Source organism: Stegostoma tigrinum, chromosome 27 (genome assembly GCF_030684315.1).
Source record: "Stegostoma tigrinum isolate sSteTig4 chromosome 27, sSteTig4.hap1, whole genome shotgun sequence".
Classification (NCBI taxonomy): Eukaryota; Metazoa; Chordata; class Chondrichthyes; order Orectolobiformes; family Stegostomatidae; genus Stegostoma; species Stegostoma tigrinum.
Window position 1 is genome coordinate 23103746 of NC_081380.1, and position 15113 is coordinate 23118858.

The window sequence follows — 15113 nt, forward strand, 5'->3', positions numbered from 1 at the left end:
GGTGTGACATAATGCTTCTGGCTTTCAAATTCTAGCCAGAATTTGCCCCTTCAAAAGGAAATGTACTTACTTTAGAAGCAGGAAATTTCAAAAGTCAAATTGTTCTTGCTGCATTCTATTCCACCTACAGAAAGTAAACAGGAATGCTTTAAAATGATTTCAAATAGCCCACAAACCACAGAACTACAACATCTTGTGAAGCTTAAATTGGAGACAAGCGGAATTCCAGGATGATATTTTCTATCAGTATTTGTAAGATTCCATTGTGCTGGTGCATTAAAAATCCTATTTCTCACACCACAGGAATGGCAGGATTCCGGAATCTTGAATGACAAGGGGAAAATCAGTTTGTGGCAGTACTATGACTGTAAGAGGTGTATTTTGTCCTTTTTTTTTAAAAAATGAAGAAAAATTGAGCTAGGGAGGTGTTGAGTAGTCTGCTTCAAAGCCAACAGCACATGAGACCTTGGTTTTTTGTTAAAATTGCAACAATAGAGGCAGTCTGGTACAAAGGGTAAAGTCTCAGGGGATCCTGGGTGAGTTAGCTAGATGGATACAAAACTGGGATAAAAAGGAATTGTTATCTTGGATTCTCCAGCATCTGCAAAGCGTAGAGCTGGTCAGCAGGCCAAGCAGCATCTTAGGAGCAGAAAAGCTGACGTTTCGGGCCTACACTCTTCATCAGAAATGGGGGAGGGGCAAGAGGGTTCTGAAATAAATAGGGGCAGAGGTGGAGGTGGATCGAAGATGGATAGGAGGAGAAGATAGGTGGAGAGGAGACAGACAAGTTAAAAGAGGCGGGGATGGAGCCAGTAGGAGGTGAGTGTAGGTGGGGAGGTAGGGAGGGGATAGGTCACTCCAGAGAGGATGGACAGCTCAAGGAGGTGGAATTAGGTTGGTAGTTAGGAAATGGTGGTGTGGCTTGAGGTGGGGGGAAGGGTTAGGTGAGGGGAAGAACAGGTGGAGGTAGGCAGGGATGAACTGGGCTGGGTTTGATGCAGTGGGTGGGGGGGGGGGGGGAGCAGGTTTTGAAGCTTGTGAAATCCACATTGATACCATTAGGCTGCAGGGTTCCCAAGCAGAATACGAGTTGGTGTTCCTGCCATCGTTGTGGCACTGCAGGAGGCCCAGGATGGACATGTCGTCTACGTCCGCTCCACGCTCCCCTCCACATCTGACGCTTTCACCTGCAACCACAGGAAGTGCTACACCTGCCTCCACATCTCCTCCCTCACCCCCAAGAAGACTTCCCACATCAAGCAGATGTTCACCTGCACATCTGCCAAAGTAGTATACTGCATCTGCCGTACCCATTGTGGCCTCCTCGACATCGAGGAAACCTAGTAGAGGTTTGGGGACCCAGTCATGAACCATTTTCAACTCCCCCTCCCATTCCTTAGATGACATGTCCATCCTGGGCCTCCTGCAGTGCCACAACAATACCACTCGAAGGTTGCAGGAACAGCAACTCATTCCGCTTGGGAACCCTGCAGCCCAATGGTATCAATGTGGATTTCACAAGCTTCAAAATCTCCCTTCCCCCTACAGCATCAAAACCAGCCCAGTTCGTCCCCGCCTCTCTAACCTGTTCTTCCTCTCACCTAACCCTTCCCCCCCACCTCAAGCCGCACCACCATTTCCAACCTACTAACCTCATTCCGCCCCTTGACCTGTCCATCCTCCCTGGACTGGCCTATCGCCTTCCTGCCTACAAACACCTCTACTGGCTCCTTCCCCACCTTGTTAACTTGTCTGTCTCCTCGCCACCTGTCTTCTCCTCTAACCATCTTCTATCCACCTCCCCCTCTCTCCCTATTTATTTCCGAGGCCTCTCCCCAACTCCCCCCCCCCCCCATTTATTTCCGAGCCCTCTCCCCAACTCTCTCTTCTCCTCTCTTCCCCCCCCCCCCCCATTTCTGATGAAGGGTGTAGGCCCGAAACATCAGCTTTTCTGCTCCTAAGATGCTGCTTGGCGTGCTGTGTTCATCCAGCTCCACATTTTGTTATCTTGAATACAAAACTGGCTTGGTCATAGATGACAGAGTAAGGGTACAAGGGTGCTTTTCAGAATGCAGATCAGTAACTAGTTGTGTTCTGCTGGGATCAGAGCTAGTACTAATGATCTGGAGAAAAATGTAGGTGGCCTGATTAGTAAGTTTGCTGGTGACACCAAAATTGGCAGAGTTGCAGATAGATAGCGAGGAGGACTGTCAAAGGGTACAGCAGAATACAAATAAATTGCTGATTTGCACACAAAATGGCAGACGGAGTTTAATCCAGACAAATGCAAGGTGATGCATTTTGGAAGGTCAAATTCAGGTAACAATTGTACAATAAATGGCAGAATCTTAAAGTATTGACATATGGAGGGATCTCAGCATACAGGTCCACAGATTGCAACAAGTGGCAACACAGATAAATAAAGGTGATCAAGACGGCATACAGCACACTTGCCTTCATTGGCCAAGTCATCAAGTACAAAAGTTGACAAGTTATGATACAGCTGTATAAGACTTTAGTTAGGCTTCATTTGGAATAGTGTGTGCAGTTCTGGTTGCCAAACTACGAGGAGGACGTGGATGCTTTGAAGAGGGTGCAGAGGAAGTTTACCAGGAAAATGTCTTGTCTGGAGCATTTTAGTAACGAGACTGGTCGGAAAAACTTAGATGATCTTCACTGGAAAGAGTCTGAGGGGCACACGGACACAAAATTATGAGGCGCATAGTTAGGGTAAATAGCCAGAGTCCTTTTCCCAGGGTGAAAAGTAACTACAAAAAGGGCATAGGTTCAAAGTGAGAGGGGGAAATTTTTAGGGGAGATGTGCAGGAAAGTTGTTTTCTCTCAGTTTGGTGGGTGCCTGGAATGCACTGCCAATGGAAGTGGTGCAAGCAGACACAGTAGCAATGTTTAAGGCATGTCTTCATTGGTACACGAATGGGAAGCAAAGAGGGACAGAAACTGCTTATGGGCAATAATTAGCAGGTTAAAGTAAGGATTAGGAGTCAGTGCAAGCTTAGTGGGCCAAATGGCCGGTTCCTGTGCTGCACTGTATTGTACTGTAAATTTGCAGTTCTGACTGAGACAAAAAAGGGATAAACTGACCACACTCTGCAATGGCTGCTTGATCTGATTAAGTAGCATCTGCTTCGTCATAATCATTGTAGTATCAGTTCACAATTTTTACCAATTGAAGATGCTATTTATTCTTGCTGAAATGAATACTTTAAAGCGTAGTCACTTGGCAATAATGAATTTGCGTCTTGCTGAAAAGAAGACATGCTGTTGAAGCTTTATATCTTGTGCTCATCAGGCAAATGCAAGAATACCATCTTTCAAAGGAACCAATTTATATTGCAAGAGAAACATTTTAGATGCATTTCTTGTGCAGTACAAATTGTTCTCTTTGCATGCGAACCCATGTCCCTGGAACATTTTCCCAAGGATTTGAATTACTGGTCCAGTGTCATTATCACAACAACATTGCCGACCCCCAAATTTCTGCTACATGATACACATATTTTACATTTATAAATACTGTGCTCGTAAAGGGATGAACATTGTGGGCTACTTAGTGCTTGGACTACAGCAATTCAAGATGGCAGGTCACCATCACCTTCTAGAGAGCAATTAATAATGGGAAATAGTTGCTGGCCCAGTCAGCAACGTTCGCATCCCACAAGTGATTAACAAAACAAGTTAAATTAAACGTCAAAGAGGGAACAGAAGTCAATCAGGATCCTTAATCTCGAGACATATCTAGCAATGCTGCTACAAGTATATATGTTGGTAACATCAATCCAATAGGACAATTGGAGTCTCCAGGAATGAAAGATATATCTCTGCAATAGTGCTATGAGCAACCCAGACGAAAAACTATCAAGGCATTTTTTATTCTAATTTTCTTAGAACAATTTTGTTGCTTTAAAAAAAACCTGGAGACAGCTGCCTGACTGGTTAGGGTGGTTGATATGATAAATTCTCCCGGAACATGTCCAACCAGAGTTGTGAACTCCAGAATACATGCAAATGACTCAGCTTCCTTGGCTTCTTGACACGGACTCGCCAGTTTTCAGAGAAACAAACAAAGGCCAAAGGCATATTAACCACATTCAAGGCATTCCTGTTTAAATATGGTGTGCATTGTGTTCAGGCACATTACAGCTATGAACTGTGAGTAGATCAGTTTTTCTTAATAGCTAAATCACAACATTAAATTGGTTTTGAGTTTGCAGGATAAATTATTCGTAGTTTTATTATTCTCCTGGCTAGAGGGTTATAAACACAGATGTATTTATTTAATGAAAAAGGAAATTGGTGTGAAAAGCAGGTACATTTAAAAATCCAGAGATAATGGGAACTGCAAATGCTGGAGAATCCAAGATAACAAAAAGTGTGGAGCTGGATGAACACAGCAGGCCAAGCAGCATCAGAATATAGATAGCTGATTTGGGCACAGAAATGGCAGATGGAGTTTAATCCAGACAAAGGAGTCCATGTGTTTTGGAAGATCAAATTCAGGTGTAAACTTTACCACAAAAGCTGACGTTTCAGGCCTAGACCATCCAGCTCCACACTTTGTTACATTAAAAAATCCAAACTATTTGCTGTAATTTCTGTGGTTATCTTAAGATTTACAATCACCTTTCAATATTGATACTTAGGTTGGAACTGAAAATTAGAGTAGAGTAAAGTTTTTACTTAGGAAAGTAGGCAAGTTTAAAGTGGATTAGTCCTTTTTAAATTTCAGCAGAAGTTATTAGTAACTGGAATATTAAAGCATGTTTGTGTGTCTAGATTGTATATATTTTTCCAAGATCTGATAAATCTTTCCAGATTACCATGAAGCATGTCAAAAAAGAACAAAGCTATTTTACAAGCCAGCCAATTGTCTTAGGTCTGGAATATGCTTAGTATGTTTGGCAGCTAAATTCCTAGCCTGACAAGAGAGACGAAAGAACAGTGGATGCTGTAAACCAGGGGCCAAAAGAAAGTTACTGGAAAAGCTCAGCAGGTCTGGCACATCTGTGAAGGAGAACAGAGTTAACGTTTTGGGTCTGGTGACTCTTCCACAGGACTTCCTAGGAAGTGTTCAACTTCCTAGCCTACCTCTTTAAGCTACTACTTAGCTCATGGCCTCTATGGGTCTTGCAGTCAATTAAAAGCTCTGTATTCTCGTTACAAATTTCTTTGCAGAGAGTCTTGTAGCACTGCAATAACATCCATAACCACTGAGCAAAGAGGTTCAAGACCATCCTGCCCCAGAAGTGTGAGATAAAATTTCCAAATAGTTTGATTAATGGAATAATTTTTAAGCTGAGGGAAGAAAACTAAATAATATTTTTGTACACTTATTTTAAATGTAGTTTAGTCATTTTAAATTGAAAACAAACCGAAATCGTACCTGAACAAGAAATGGGGACTCGACGATGATGGAGGTCCTTAACACTAACATTTGATATGCAAATACTGCAAATTTATAGAATGATCCATCAATTTAAAACTGGTTTTGAGTGTGGTATAGTGTATGGAGCAACCGCATGTCTCACAACAAATTGATGCAACTTCAGTTTGACAGTCTTTCAACCATTAGCATCACCCTCTCTCCATCTAATCCATCCTGATGTGGGTGTGATCAGAGATGATGGGAACTACAGATGCTGGAGAATCCAAGATAACAAAGTGAGAAGCTGGATGAACACAGCAGGCCAAGCAGCATCTCAGGAGCACAAAAGCTGACGTTTTGGGCCTAGACCCTCCATCAGAGGAGGGTCTAGGCCCAAAATGTCAGCTTTTGTGCTCCTGAGATGCTGCTTGGCCTGCTGTGTTCATCCAGCTTCTTACTTTGTTACCCTGATGTGGGGTGTTTTCTTTTTAGGCAAAAAGATACACACCTCTTTTACAAGTGTCAAACATGTTTTGATTTATTTGCCATGGTTTAAATTTGGGCAAATGTCCTGTGTCTGTCTGCAGCTTTGAAAAGAGCAGCAGGAAACATCCAGTTTCTGAAATGAGTGTTAAGGCTTTGCTCTCAAATTCTCAGAACTTTGAGCAGGTTACTTTGCTCGACCTTTATGGTCGATGACATGCTTTAAAATCAACAATGTCATAAACGGAAAACATGTTCACAAATGTGTACCTGCTGGCATAGATTTCTTCCTCCAAGCTCTCGTGAACTCTCACTGTGGTCCTGTATGCCCAGGTCCCTCCATATGTCAATGCCCCTAAAGATTCTGCCATTTGTGGTAGAATTCACACCTGAATTTGATCTTCCAAAACGCATGGACTCATTCGTCTGGATTAAACTCCATCTGCCATTTCTGTGCCCAAATCAGCTATCTATATTCTGCTGTGCCCTTTGACAGTCCTCATCATTAGCTGCAACTCTGCCAATTTTAGTAAGTTTGCAGACAATACCAATCAGAACACCTACATTTTTCTCCAGTTACTAGCGCCAATCGCAGAGGAACAGAACTAATTACTGATCTGCATTCTGAAAAGCTCCCTTGCACCCCTACTCTGCCATCTATGGCCAAGCCAGTTTTGTATCCATCTAGTGAATACAAACCTCTTCAGTTATTTGGCCCTATGGTAATGGAGGTGGATTATTTTTGTGCAAATGCTTAGTTTTGGGATCAAAATCTGACCATGCCAAAAAGCCTGTGCAATTGGAGGTGCTACACTGACTAATGCCAGCAAAACTGACAAGAGTAGGCAAGTGGGACTAAACTAAAATGAGAGACAGCTTTAAAAAAAAAAGCACACTCCATTCAAAAGGTAATCTTTTGTTTTGGAAGATGTTTGGCTTGCCGAGCTGGTTTGTTATTCCACAGACATTTCATTACTGTGCTTGGCAACATCCTCAATGCTGCCTCTGATGAAGTGTCAGTGTTTTCCCCATTGGGTTTTAAAGTCTGGGGTCCACTGCGATGGATTGCCTCACTTCCGGGTTTCCTCCATGGTGGAATGTATCTGGGGTCGAGTTCAATGTGTTTATTAATAGCCTGCTTTGTGGAGTGCCATGCTTCCAGGAATTCTTGTGCTTGTCTCTGCGCTGCCTGTCCCAGAATCATCATCATGTCCCAGTATTGGTCATGTCTTTTTGAGGCCAGTTGGTATTCATGTACTCGTTAGTTTCCTTCCTGTTTGTCCAATGTTGTTTCTCACAGTCTCTGCAGAGGATCTTGTAGATGACACTGGTCCTGTCCATGGCGGCGAGCGTGTCTTTAGTTTGGGTGAGGACTTGTCCTTGGCTTGATGTGGGCTTGTGTGCCACTCTGATGCCCAGCGATTGTAGAAGTCTTGTGGTGAGTTCTGACGTGTTCCTGATGTAGGGTAGTGTGATGAGTGTGTTGGGGCATGTAGAATCTTTCTGATGCTGTTCCTGTAGGCATCTCCTGACCCAGTTCTTTGAACGTCCATTATCCTTGAACACTTGGAAGAGGTATTCCTCCTCCTCTTGGCGCAGTTCTGCTTCGCTGCCATTTTTAAAATAGTGTTCGCACGCAGCTTCATTTGTGTGTGCTGGGATGGTTACTGTTGAAGTTCAATACCTGGTCTGTGTGTGTGCGCGTACGCTTTTCAGTGTACTTTCGTTTGCAGTTCCCCACTTGTCTTGCGCTCTACCATGACGTCCAGGAATGGGTTGTTTGTTCTTCTCTTCCTCTCTGGTAAATTTTATTCCGGTGAGGGTGTTGTTTTGAGTTTGTGTGTGTCTCTTCTAATGTGGTCCATTTAATGATGTCAAAGATATTGTCTATGTAGCATGTCCATAGTTTAGGTTGGATTTGCGGAAGGGCAGTCCTTTCCAGTCTTTGCGTTACGGCTTCTGCTATGAGTCCGGAGATAGGCGATCCCATGGGTATCCCATTGATTTGCTGGTATGTTTGGCTGTTGAAGGTGAAGTGGGTGGTCAGGCATAGGTCCAGTAGTTTAAGCACGTTGTCCTTGGAGATGGTTTCACTGGGGTCATGTTCTAGGTCAGGAGATGCCTACAGGAACAGCATCAGAAAGATTCTACATGCCCCAACGCACTCATCACACTACCCTACATCAGGAACACGTCAGAACTCACCACAAGACTTCTACAATCGCTGGGCATCAGAGTGGCACATAAGCCCACATCAACCCACAGACAAGTGCTCACCCAAATAAAGACACGCTCGCCACCATGAACAGGACCAGTGTCATCTACAAGATCCTCTGCAGAGACTGTGAGAAACAACATTGGACAAACAGGAAGGAAACTAACAACAAGGGTACATGAATACCAACTGGCTACTAAAAGACATGACCAATACTCACTCATCTCAATCCACATGGACAAGGAGAACCACGACTTCGACTGGGACATGATGATGATCCTGGGACAGGCAGCGCAGAGACAAGCACAAGAATTCCTGGAAGCATGGCACTCCACAAAGCAGGCTATTAATAAACACATTGAACTCGAACCCAGATACATTCCACCATGGAGGAAACCCGGAAGTGAGGCAATCCATCGCAATCGACCCCAGAGTTTAAACACCAGACAGGAAAACACATTAGCGCTTCATCAGAGGCTGCACTGAGGATGTTATCAAGCACGGTAACGAAACGTCTGTGGAACAACAAACTAGCTCAGCGAGCCAACCAATCTAAACATCCACAACACAAGGTACAGATCTACTCCAAAACCTTAGTAAACTTTTGTGTTTGTGTCCTCATCCTGTGCGAGCCTTTGCTGAAGGAATTAACAGATGTGTACCTATCCATAGCAGTCAGTTATCCAAAAGCACACGAGTTGCTATGTGTTATATAGTGTGAAACCTGGCCAATGTGAGAATTAGTACCACTGTAGGGCAAGTTGTGTTTCATTGTTAACTACAATGAAGTGAGACATTGATTACACAAGGCATCTGATGGAAATGCCTGACCCCCATCCTCCTATAGGACAGTCCCCTGCAGTGGTAACCTAACAAATGGATTTGAATCCCACTATGGTAGATGATGGAATACAAACTCTATAAAACAAAAACTGGAATCAAAAGCTAGCCTACAGGAGACCTTGTTGATTGTCAGATAAACCCATTTGGTTCATTAATTTCCTTTAGGAATGTAATGTTCTATGTTCTAAGTACATTTAAGTCATCATTGGACAAGCATATGGACGTACATGGAATAGTGTAGGTTAAATGGGCTTCAGATCGGTATGACAGGTTGGCACCACATAGAGGGCCGAAGGGCCTGTACTGTGCTGTAATGTTCTATGAAAAGAAATCTGCCATCTGTACCTACATACGTCTCCAGGTCCACAGCAAAGTGGTTGGCTCTTAAATGCCTTCTGGGCAATTAGGTATAGGAGATAAATGCTGTCCCAGCCAGTGATGTTCACATTGCATAAGCAAAAACTAGAAAAAAGACAAACCATGATGCCACCCCCACAATATCAAAGATGAACTATTTCAGCCAACAGCAGTAATTCATACAGTAAAAGGCAAAGATAATTATTCTGCTTTGGATTCAGGCCATCTAAAGTTTATAAAAGGTCAAACTCAATCAAAATTAATATGAACACATTTTAAAATGACATTAAATCGATACATACATTTAAAGTACTTCAACTTTACACACAACAGCATAAGGTTTGGCCTCAAGTTATTCTAGGTGATTTGCAACTTTTTTTCTTAACATTTGATTCATTACTTTAACGAGTCTTGGCTATTGTCCAGGTTTTAACTAAATGATCAGGATCAGAGCACCAGCTCAGAACTTCCCATTTCCGAGTCATAGTACATCAGCTGATCAGGAAAATGAGCTGACCAACTGTTCCACAGAAGAAGACAGCTCAAGGACAGTCCTGATAGGCTTTTTGGAAACAAAAACTTAAACTGAGAGCGTGGAGGGAGTGGCAGTCAGTATTAGTTATGGTTTGCGGGTTGGTTAGCTCAGTTGGCTAGACCACAATGTAGCATGATACCAACAGTACAGGTTCAATTTCTGCACTGGCTGAGGTCAACACGAATTTTCACTTTCTCAACCTTGCCCGAGACACGGTGACTCTCAGGTTAAACTCACCATCAGTCTTTTTGTAAGGAGGCAGCAGTCCCACAGTGTCCCTACCTTCGTTTTAAATTCGAGCCAATAGACTGATTACAAAAAGCTACTGGCATACCTGACAACTGGGCAAGTTTTTTTAAAAAAATATTTAAAATCATTCTTTACATACACGAGAAGCTAAATGTTTTCTACGATCAATTAGTGGGAACCAGGACCACAAAGCATGATTATTCCAGGGTCACTGGAAGTGATGCAATAAGCATGGAAACTCTCTGCTTCCTGCAATTTCTACATAAGTGCATATATGCACTTGAGTGCATTGCACATTTTCAACATGTCCATAAACTATTTGTTTCCTGTAGGAAATGTTGCTGATTGCCATTTGACCATGTACCCATGCAGGTCGGAGGGAAAATTGCTGCTTGCTCATCTCCACGAATGTGACATGCAGCCCAGTGCTAAACTGGCTGTTAAGTGACTCTGCACTCAGCATGATCATGTGTGGTAAGCATCAAAAAAAGCCAACTGGCATCTCTTAAAATGGAGATGCATTCTGACTGGAAGACAGGAGTTGCTATAAGTAGATGGCAAAAGATCTTCTGAGCAGGAAAGAACCACAGCAATGAGGTGCAGGCCAGAGAAAAGGCTTCCAGGCTCTTAGATACAATTCTTGAAAGGGGACTGAAAAACCTTACCAAAACAAAGCCAGAAACTAATTAACCTGCTTTATTTTATAAGTAAACACACATTGAAAATATAATGATCAAGCTTAGTTTGATCACTACAAACTGCTTGACATAATTTTGTAAGATGAATAAACTATAATTCCCCACCAGCAGGCTGTCATTTAACGTATCAATTTTAACTACCATTCTGCATTCGCATTCCAAAGTTAACCCTTGCAGCTTTCTACTTCAAAAGTCTAAACATTTGCAGGCTTTACCGTCAGAATGGAATGGTTCTATTTCAGATTCTATAAATCTTGTATCAGTTAACATGATAAGCTAACAAAATACTTAGTCTGTCAGAAAATGTTGAAGGTAATGCAGAATCTACCCAGGTAGAGGCTATCTTAGATCTAGTACTATGTAATAGGTAGAATTGGGAAGTGATCTCAGTTAAGGATCCCCTCAGGGATAGCAATCACATCACTGTAGATTTTTGAATCCAGTTTGAGGGACGGTGAATGCAGCTGTTGCACGTGAATCATTCTCAGAGATGCTGCTTGGAGCAAAACAACATGGAGGCTCTTTGCAGTCAATGGTGAGCTGAAATTGCCAAATACCTGGTCTGACTTCATGTCAGGGATTCTCTCAATCCAACGTGTTTGACAAGTTCGATAAGAAAGAAAGCAAAAGTATGTGGAGGTGAGTTGTGGAGTCCATAACGTGCTTAACAAGCTAAAAACCCCCTCTTCATTGCCGCTAGCTAGTGAGACACTCATTGTGCACTTGCAGAGCAGCACAAAAAGTGCAACAAGTTGGATCTTTTGCATAATTTTACCACAAATCTGGCCCACATTACTTAGTCCCCTATAAGGCTATGCCCAAAGATCTTTCTTTCAAACAATAACAGTCTTGGCGGTAAGCCAATGCAGTACAAGCAAAAACATCAGGTTCATTGTAGATGCAATGCTTATGTAGACATTGTTTTTGTAAAAAATATGCATTCTTATATTAACCAGACACAAATGTGAATATAAAAGATGATAAAATTAAAGAGAAGAGCTACAAATCTATCTTTTCATCCTGTAGCCTTGTCCAATCCTTGCCACCCTCTGTATAATAAATGACCATCAGTACTTGGGATCTACATATTTCACCCAAGAAAGAATGCTTTAAATGGGGGTGGGGGTGGGGGCAGGGTAGTCAAATCATAAATTAACAGAGTTCTTTGCTATTAACAATTTGTTTATAAATGCATAATGTGATCAATGACTGTAAATACATGCACATAATATAAAATGCGATCAATGCAAAAAGTTTCTACTCTGATCGTTTTTCTCATGAAGCTGTCCAGCCTTTACAGGTCCTCATTACAAGGTTCAAGACTACATTTCATATTTCTTTCTTGACATTTATATTGTTTATTTTCCAATTTCCAGATCCTCACTGAATGGCATTTGACGGTTGCTTCTTAAAACGGTCAAAATGTCAGATGTCAGGCTTTCCATACAAATTACGTTTAAAAGAATACTGGTAGCAACAAACGAAAATTGTGTTTGCAGTCTGCTCAGCATGGGCAGCTCAAACAGAATTATGCTCCATTTCTCATAAATCATTACATTCCAGCAAATAAATTCAAATACCTCTACAAAGTTCACAAAAAGCTTGCAACAACTTCCATTGTATCAAATATCAAAATTTAATATTTAATATAAAGTAGTTAACAGAAGTCAAATTCTAGACGCACTATAATTAGTCATAAAAAGATGAAATTACCACACCGGATTTCTACTGAAAATGATTTCTAAGCAGTTTGCAGTGTCCATGTACTGACATGTTTATTATAGTTCTTATAACCTCAGGTTAAACGTATGAATGCAACAGTGCACATGCAGGTTTTAATTTAAAAAGGGACAAACTAGAGTGGGAGTGATTCTGCTTACACTACTGAAAGACCATAAAATATAGCATGCTACAAACTTATCAAGCCTTCTTCAAAGATGAGAAAGATAAGAGTTTAACAGTTTCACGCTACTTTACCTTCACATTCCTGGTGATGTGTGTCGAGGATATCAGACCTGAAAAAGTGTTTCTGTTGAATGATGATCATGCCTAACAAACCAAAGTACTTGTACGTACTGCTATAATGCAATAAATTTAATTATAATTTGTTGCTGTGACAACTGCCTCTTGTTGTTAAGATTCACTGGCAGTTTATCCTCTGTGGAGCACACCCTTAGACGTAGTTTGGCAAGGAAGAGATGGTAGCAGTGTTCCTTCCTCTGGATCAGGAGGCCTAAATTTAAATTCCCACCCTCTCCAGAGGTGTGTCATAACAGGTTTGAACAGGTTGATGAACAATATCTGCAGATAGGATTAGTGCTCTGGCAGTAGCAGAAGTGGAGGCAAACATCTGTATTGAGGCGGTAGCTCTTAGACTTTCATATGAGCAGGGAGTGCGGGAAAAAGGATGTCAGTGTAAGAATGAGCGCATGGATAACAACGATGAGTCAATTAAAGGAAAAAAGAATCAATAGTATGTGATGAAAATGATCTAAAAAAAGGAGAAAAGTGATTAGCAAATCAAGTTTGGTGGGAGGGAAAAGAATGAATGATAGAAGTGAACAAAGAAGAGAACACAAAAGCTGAAAGTCAGTCCTCACAGAAAGAAAAGATTCAAATAAAGAGAAAAGTTTTTAGTAGTACTTTAGGATGGAGGGGACAGAATATATAATATTTGCAATGGCGCAGAAAAATGCGATTGGGCAACTGGAATGAGAGTACCAATTAAATGGTTTGAATTTAAGGGAGAAGTGTGTCAGTATTAGCTGTAAAGATTGGAGAGCAAAGTATGTCTTTGTGACAGGGTGGGAAACTAAATGGGGCCAAATAAGGTAATGCCAAGGATGATTGTGAAGTTTGTTTGTGAGAGCATAAAGGAAGAAGTAGAACTAGAAGATCTTTTTTGTAACAAACAAATTATCAAGTTTTAGTTAAGGGGTGTGCTCCTATACCTCACCTAGAAATGCCATCAAATTTTGTTGTCAATAATTGGATTTTCCCTTCAAGTCCTTACCTACTTAATCCCCACTTGAAGTGAAAAAAAATGTTGTGTAAGCTCTGTTTAAGAAAAAAGCCTTGGTATCTAACCATTTTAGACTGCGTGAGTGCTGAGCCTTTAATGTTGCTAGCTTTCACAGTGATTATTAAAAGGTAGTCAACACACAGACTAAGCAAGTTTTCAGTTTATTCCATGTAGCCTAGCAACTTACCACACAGTCAATTGGTTTACAAAACCAACAAGGATTCTTGAGGTCTAGGCCCAAAATGTCAGCTTTTGTGCTCCTCCGATGCTGCTTGGCTTGCTGTGTTCATCCAGCTCCACACTTTGTATTCTAGGATTCTTGAAGCTTTATTTCCATTTTTATGGAGACTTTTCTTTCCAAGTTGTTTTCCTCCCTTTTCAGGAACTCTGACCTATTCGCAGTGATGCATCATATATTCAACATTTGTACGAAGGAATCACAATAAAGTTCAATCCAAACAGGAAACAACATCACTACGCCACCAGTCTTTGGCAGATATCCAAAACAAAATCATGCAGATTGGCCAGGATTTCCGACTTAACAGTCAACTTCCACAGGATATGACTTTTAGGATTGCATTTAAAACAATGGAAGTAAAATGGGTAATTAGTCAAAATGTGAGAGAGTACCTAGAATTATATTTGAAAAGCAGTACAGATTATTCAGCCTAGTTTCCTCGTCACAGATGTTGACAGACTGGTTGGTTGAATTTCTCCAGTAACCCCTCTGGTTTGTTTGTTTCTGATTTTCAGCATCCACAGTTCCTCATTTTATTTGGGTCTGGATGGGATGCTCTTTGGAGGGTCAGTGCAGAACAATGGGCCAAATGGTCTCTCTCTGCACTGTAGGGATATCTGAATAGCATTGGCTTTATTGGGAAGTGTTAGAAAACATGATGAAGAAAGGAGTAGAGGCTTATGATAACAGAGTTTGAGGAAGGATCGGTGGTGGGGGGGGGGGGGGGGGGGGGGGGGTGGGGAAGGTTCAAATGGAGAATATATATTCTCCATTTGAACCTTCCCCAGCTCCCCCCCCCGCCACCACCGATCCTTCCTCAAACTCTGTTATCATAAGCCTCTACTCCTTTCTTCATCATGTTTTCTAACACTTCCCAATAAAGCCAATGCTATTCAGATATCCCTACAGTGCAGAGAGAGACCATTTGGCCCATTGTTCTGCACTGACCCTCCAAAGAGCATCCCATCCAGACCCAAATAAAATGAGGAACTGTGGATGCTGAAAATCAGAAACAAACAAACCAGAGGGGTTACTGGAGAAATTCAACCAACCAGTCTGTCAACATCTGTGACGAGGAAACAGCAATAAT

The 15113-nt window shown here is 41.8% G+C and overlaps 1 protein-coding gene across 3 annotated transcripts in view; it reads right to left on the reverse strand.

Moving 5' to 3' along the window:
- LOC125464520 (rab effector Noc2-like) overlaps positions 1–15113 on the reverse strand; it is a 201205-nt gene that overhangs the window by 151254 nt on the left and 34838 nt on the right. For all 3 annotated transcript variants that reach the window (XM_048556971.2, XM_048556973.2, XM_048556970.2), the window contains exon 2: positions 71–124. The gene's annotated coding sequence lies outside the window, so the exon portion shown is untranslated. The remainder of the gene's footprint in view (positions 1–70; positions 125–15113) is intronic.